This window comes from Haplochromis burtoni, unplaced genomic scaffold (genome assembly GCF_018398535.1).
Source record: "Haplochromis burtoni strain Fernald_Lab_line unplaced genomic scaffold, NCSU_Asbu1 Contig_34, whole genome shotgun sequence".
In the NCBI taxonomy this organism is placed as follows: Eukaryota; Metazoa; Chordata; class Actinopteri; order Cichliformes; family Cichlidae; genus Haplochromis; species Haplochromis burtoni.
This window is the reverse complement of record NW_024582395.1, coordinates 2396786-2403257: the sequence shown is the minus strand read 5'-3', so window position 1 is coordinate 2403257 and position 6472 is coordinate 2396786. Positions and strand designations below refer to the sequence as shown.

The 6472-nt window shown below is 40.7% G+C and overlaps 1 protein-coding gene across 3 annotated transcripts in view; it reads right to left on the bottom strand.

Annotated features, from left to right (window-relative positions):
• Window positions 1–3610, bottom strand: part of sema6a (sema domain, transmembrane domain (TM), and cytoplasmic domain, (semaphorin) 6A) — a 102469-nt gene extending 98859 nt beyond the window's left edge. Inside the window, exon 1 of one of the 3 annotated variants that reach the window (XM_005919089.3) lies at window positions 3131–3610. The gene's annotated coding sequence lies outside the window, so the exon portion shown is untranslated. The remainder of the gene's footprint in view (window positions 1–3130) is intronic. The other 2 variants (XM_005919090.3, XM_005919091.3) reach the window with 2 other exon arrangements.
• Between the last annotated feature and the right edge of the window lie 2862 nt (window positions 3611–6472).

Sequence of the window (6472 nt, the reverse complement as noted above, 5' to 3'; positions counted from 1 at the left end):
TGTGTGTGTGTGTGTGTGTGTGTGTGAATGTGTGAAAGACAGCGAGAACAAGAACAACGCGCAGAAGCTAGTGATTAGTGATTACATTCTCAATGAGCCATGCTGTGAATGGAGCATACAGGACTCTACAGCACTGATATATATCAAGTGCCTGTAGTACAGTGAATACCATTTATCATCTCATATAAACAATGAGCAACATGTTCCAGTAAAAGAAGGCTGTATGTTGTATGATGAGTAAATAAACTTTTTTTTCTTAAGGAAATCACAAATATAAGTTTAAAAAAAGGGTGGATGCAAATCTCAGCATAGGTCTAATATCTTTTATATCTCTGTCAACATTTTTTTTTCAGATAAAATGATGTAGTTATCAAATAATCACAGAACTCATTGCCACCAAAAAAAGTGAGACGGAGCAGCAGAAGGTTAAGTACAAAATAATGTTTATATAGAGCAGTTGTATAATTTGTTGTAGCAGGTTAGGATATCTTCCTGCTTGTTTTTCTTTTACCTTCTGAATCACAGCAGACTCCCACTGAATCTGAAAAGAGAGCCAGCCAAAAACAGACACTGTGCCATAACATCTGTGATGCAAAAGTTCAAACCCAAGCTTCTTTGATTGAGCTGACCCGCGTTTCTAAAACAAAATGTGTTAAAAGCACATCCACAAAGCCGGGATTACGCTCTTTCTCCGGCTTTGTTCTGTTACTAGAGGTTTGTTATTTAGTGTTACGGTAGTGCAACTGAGGCGGCGGCAATTTAGAAAGACGTGGAAGCTGAAAATGGGGTAAGCATCAATAAATCACATTCAGATGACTAAGATGCGTTTGATGCTTTCTTGTAGTCTAATTGTTTCTAAAAAAAAAAAAAAAAAAAAAAAAAAGCCCACACACCAAGGATGTGCATCAATAAAACATGGCTTTTATTAAATATGCATAAATACACACACTATTGAATGCAGACTATTGACACTGACTGAATGAGGACCAGCAGTTAACAGTGGCTGACTGTTGTGGCTGTTTATAATAGAGGGCCAATTCATTTGAACAGGAGCAAAGCTCTTTATCAATTATTCAGACCCACTGTATTAAAGCAACATCTGCATCTGTCCTTAACTGGCAAAGGTAAATACAAACTCTGTCTCGCTCTTTCTATTTCTGCTTCTCTCTTCCTCTCTCTGTCTCACACACTCACGCGCGCACACATACAGTGTGACAAATGCACATCAGTCACACACAATGCCATCCCCGTTGCTATTGTTAGGGGATCGGCGGATCAAACGCTCCACAGAGCATTGCTCCAAATACAAGCAGCAACTCTGGTCGCCCTGCTTTATTCTGGGTTTTTTTTTTTCAGGAGGACAACAGGCAGACTGTTGTCACTAAGGTAATCATGCTGTAATTCATGTGTCAGCACAACCAACATGTCAAAATATAAAGTGCTAATAGTAGGATTAGCACTCTTATTGGTGGTGCTGTATGCTGCGTGAGGCAATATGGTGGGACTTGCGGGCTGTGCAACATCTTAAGAAAAAAAAATGCCTCCAGGATTTTTCAATGCCTCCAGGCTAATGTTGTAGGAGGAGAAGAGGTAACATGTTAAAACATTTTTGCTCTTTCCCCATTTAAGATCTGTGTGTAATACCCAGCACAGTGTGTATGCTGACAGCAAAAAAACATAAGGTCACACGTGAAAAAACACAGAGGAGCCCCAAATATTTCCAGGCATTTCAGGGAAAACATGAACTACAACACCCTTTCCTCTCAGAGCTGGTGTAAAGTTTTTTTTTCTTTTTCCACTTAGAAAAAAAAGGCTGATACACCATGTGGTGCATCTGGAAAACAGTTGACATGATGCATATTTTGCGGTCTGCATTCAAAAGTGCTTGGATTCACCCATTTCTATCAGCTCACTTGCACACTTTCTAATCTATAACCTACATTCAGAGTTTGAAAATTCCTTTTCCAGCTATTCCCAGTGCCTCTGGGGAAATCGAGGAGAGGAGAGGAGAAGGGAAGGGAAGAGAGGGGCAATCACAGAGTAACTGGGTGTTGGCACTTGTGTTGGATGTGGTTTGTGAGGCCTCTATCTCTCCTCCAGGCTTGATAAATAAATAGAAATAATGTGCAGAAGCACTTCTTCTACTGGCAAATCCACTTCTCAACCTGCGCCCCTGGTCAATATTAGAAACATTTGACTGATCTTTTGGAAAAGAGTAACAGTGACCACTCCATCACCTGGTGGCTGAACACACCCTAACCAGTGTGCCTGTCCCTCTGTGTGTATGAAACACACGCAGAAAGCGAGAGAGAGGAAGAAAGTCTCAGCCCGCAGAGTAGCTCACTTCGCAATAAAAACATGAATGTAAAATGATTAATTCACATCACATCCCTGTGATTCAATCAAGAGTTTTGTAGAAATACTGTGAAGTAGAAAGATTGTTAACAAAATTAGTCCACCCTATGAATATCTGCTTTACATACAGATACATTTACTCCACGTAATGTGGAAATAAATTGCAAATGAAAATCCCGTCATGCACTGTAATAATGAAGCGAGGACTCGAGTATTATGCGTTTTCATAACATTAACATTAATATCTTAATAAGTGTGTTTAATGGCTGTAGTTTGAAAGTAAGCACTGTGAAGTCATAGGGGCGGGAGGACTACAGTCGGTCCACTCCAGCAAGTTCCTACAAACACGTTTCCCCTCCTTATTTTCATATTTTGAAATTATATACTGGTATTGTTTTTTCTCGTGTTTAGACGCACTAGCTTGATCCAAAATAGGTCCTCCGAGACTTACACTTCTTTCTACTATATGAACAAACAGCATATGAGGGATTACGCACGAAATTATGATCTGTTTAAATCACCAGATGGTATTTTTCTTGCGGAAAAGGATCGGAGTTCTCATATGAATCTAAAATGTACACATTCCGATTCACATATTTAATAAAAATGCTTTTGTAAATACGCGAAAACACACTAAGTTGATACGGTTACCGCGCGAAGCTGGTGCACTTGTCGCCCGGTAGCCTGGCTGCACAGAAAACAAGCCTCCGGGGTTTGAGAAAGGCTGGTACGGGCTATGAGCGCATGAAGTTAGACGTAAACAAAGAAATCTCACCTTCAGCTCATGAATGGATATCCCTCGGAGTGGTTACACAGCTCTGCCTTTTAGTAATCCATGAGATGTGTCCCTCAAAGCAGTTCAGATGGTGCTCGCTTTAGGATAACAATACGAGCGCTACTTTTCTCATGCGCTTCTTTTTGTTACATGCCGCGCTCAAATCACACCACTCAAATCGGAATATCCATCGGAAATCCACACTAGTGACAAAAAAGGACGCTTTGCCTCGTAAACTTCCCTCAGGTAAACTGTAAGAACACAAACAACCGGGTGTCCCAGAACTAGCTACGGAGCTGAACGCAGTCCCTTCCACAAAAGCCGACAGTCATCCTATTTGGAGATGAAGCTTCTTACCAGACTGAAGCGGAGCGCAGCAAGCCCAGCTGTCACCCACCCGCTACACACACACTCTCTCTCACACATGCATAGGGAGGAGCTACGTCTATGGAACGGGAGCTATTGTGTCAATGGGTGCCAGTTATGGACAACTGTATTTCTATTTTTACGCAGTGGAATGCGCGTTGGAGAAAGAGAAATCTTGGGGGCTATTAATAGTGTCGACACAGGAAAAAAAACACAAAGAGGTTATTGGGAATGTCAATAAGATTAACTGGTATTCTGTATTCTGCTCTGCTCCGGGCCGAGGACGCAAACTGTCACTGGTAATTTTGATGACACAATAAAGATGCAGGTCCTCCTTCGACCCCCCCGCCGCCGCTTTTGTCAATGCGAATCGGAATATGATCAGGTTCAAAGTCTGCTGCCAGTTGTCTCTGCGCTGATCTCAGGGCGCCTACCGCCTTCCCTCTTAGGTGGTCCCGGGCCTGGCACGCGCGCACGCACACTGCTGTAACTGGGATTTTACAAATGAGCCCTTACTTTCCTTGACCCTCATCTCATCAGAGAGGCCATCAGGTAAAAATCTGAAAACAACAGCGAAGTTCAAAAAGTAGTTGCTTAAATTTATGCTACATGAACTATCTGATGTTAGCGATGCATGCTCCACTTAGCCTTTCCCCGACTCTCTTACACACAAACACACACAGACACACTAGTGTGTACACCCAGCATTAAACTAAGCCAAAATCAACATCAATTTGTTACATTTAAAACTGAAAGCCTGCCACAAAGCACAAACATAACTGCTTGCATGTGTGTGTGTGCGTGTGTGTGTGTGTGTGCGTGTGTGTGTGTGCTGTCATATACTGTGTTTTGTGTACCTGTGAGCATGTGTATGTGAGCATGTATGTCGACATCTAGATCATGTCAAAAAACTCATGAGAGGCAAAGCTAACTTGTGTCAGGTCTTGGGCTTATCATTACATTATAACAAGCCACCTGTGAACGCAGCTGTGTGTGTGTGTGTGTGTGTGTGTGTGTGTGTGTGTGTGTGTGTGTGTGTGTGTAATTGTGCTCCTGAGTATAAGCCTGTCAGGCACTATTGCTATAATGTTACTGTAACAGTTCAGTACAGTGTGTCTCCACCGGCCCAATGCCAAACTCTATACAGTGGTTCCTCAGTGTAAACTAATGCACTCCTGTCTGCCAACCCTTGCCTCATCTGTTATCATTTAATTTGCTTTAAAAGCAAAACCCATTTAACATCATGCAGTTGAGGCATTATAGAGGGCTGTGCAATGTGATGGAGGAAACATAATCGCTTTGCTGCTTTTATCTTTTTTTCACTGCAGATATCCGTGTAGTTGTCAGAAAAATCTTATATTGAACCGGCTGGAATTAAAACGTGAGGTGGATGCAAACAAAAGCACCTCTTTGGCAATTTTTTGGCTGGAATGAATCTTATCTTATAGTATAATTATAAGCAACAACTTTGTGTGAAATCATTAAAATTCTGCGTTTGATATCAATGTACTGCATGCTGTTGACAAATGCAGGTGAATCATTATAGATACACACAAACCCAGATGAAAAAAACATCTAGATCTCCTAACATCAATAGTCAGGCAAATGCTCCAAGTTTCAAACCAAATCAAACTACATACAACTCCTGAGTATTTCACATACTCCGTCTTTACAATCTTTAATCTCTCTCCCTCTATCTCAGTCGGTCTCTCTCACACTCTCACATACACTTTGAAGTGGAAGTGTTGCAAAGTGTGGGAGGCGGGCGGGATATAATTCGAGCTCAATAATGTCAAGATATACGCCAGTTAGTTTGAACTCTGGAAATATGCTCATGTCAGAGCTTATCTTTCTTATCTTGGTGAAGTTGTCCCAGGCGCATTAGGACTCTGTGTGGAAGAACTGTGGTTGAAATAGAGCAACCATCAGAGCCCAGGCAGGGACAGACAGCAGGCACACAACAGTGATTCTTCAGGGACTCAGCTCGGCTCACACTCAGGCCTTTTTACATCTCCTGACTAAAAGAGTACAGCTCTTATATTCGCCAGTCTTCTCTCCAGCCTGTAGAACAGAATCCATGACATTAACTTCCTGGAGTGTCACAGATATCCTCTGCTCATTTTATTGGCTTCCAGTAATGTCTTACAACTAATTCACATCCTTGTGCTAGCCTTTAAGGATCACAGGCACCTTCTGCCACTGTGTGGCTTTAAAAGTTTAGTAGCAACGTGCAGCAATTTCCTGTTCCTTTGGCACTTCAGCCTCCTTTGCTGCCTTTTCTTCTGTTAGCAAAAAGTCTTACCACTGCAAAAATACTTAATTACAAGTAAGCAAGATTACTTCTTTCAAAGTAAAAAATAATGTAAAACTATAAAAATAGACTGCGTTACTGTTCTGCTTAACCAAGGTGGTTCTAGGTTTTACTACTTTATTGATTAATCTGTAGTTTAACCCTTTGCTTTCCTAAAGTGGCACAAGTCAAATATTACATTTTATGACATGGTAAATAAGGATGTAAGAAACAGGAAAATATTTCTAACGTCATTTCTATTCATTGCTTTGAACTGCTTTTTGACATACATTTAAAATAATGTTTTTCTATTATTTTTTTTAAATCAAACACAAAATGTTTGCTGTAGCTGCAAATAACTAATAACTGAAATGGCACAAAAGACTCAGACTAAAGAGAGTTTTTCAAGTGATCACAAGACCAAAATGCTGGAAGCATTGGTATCATCTATAACAGCATATCACATGAAAAGTGACTACAGCTGTCAGATTAATGCAGAAGAGACATAAGTATGTTTTATCTATACAAAGTGGCACAAAGTGAAAGATAAGCAGGATCAAATGGAAACATTTAAATAATTCATACCATATCAAAACTGTACACTTGATCTTAGGTAATTACCTCCCAAATTCTGTATAAATGTAATCCATGCATCCCTTCTCTTCTGCTTATCCTTGTCAGGGTCT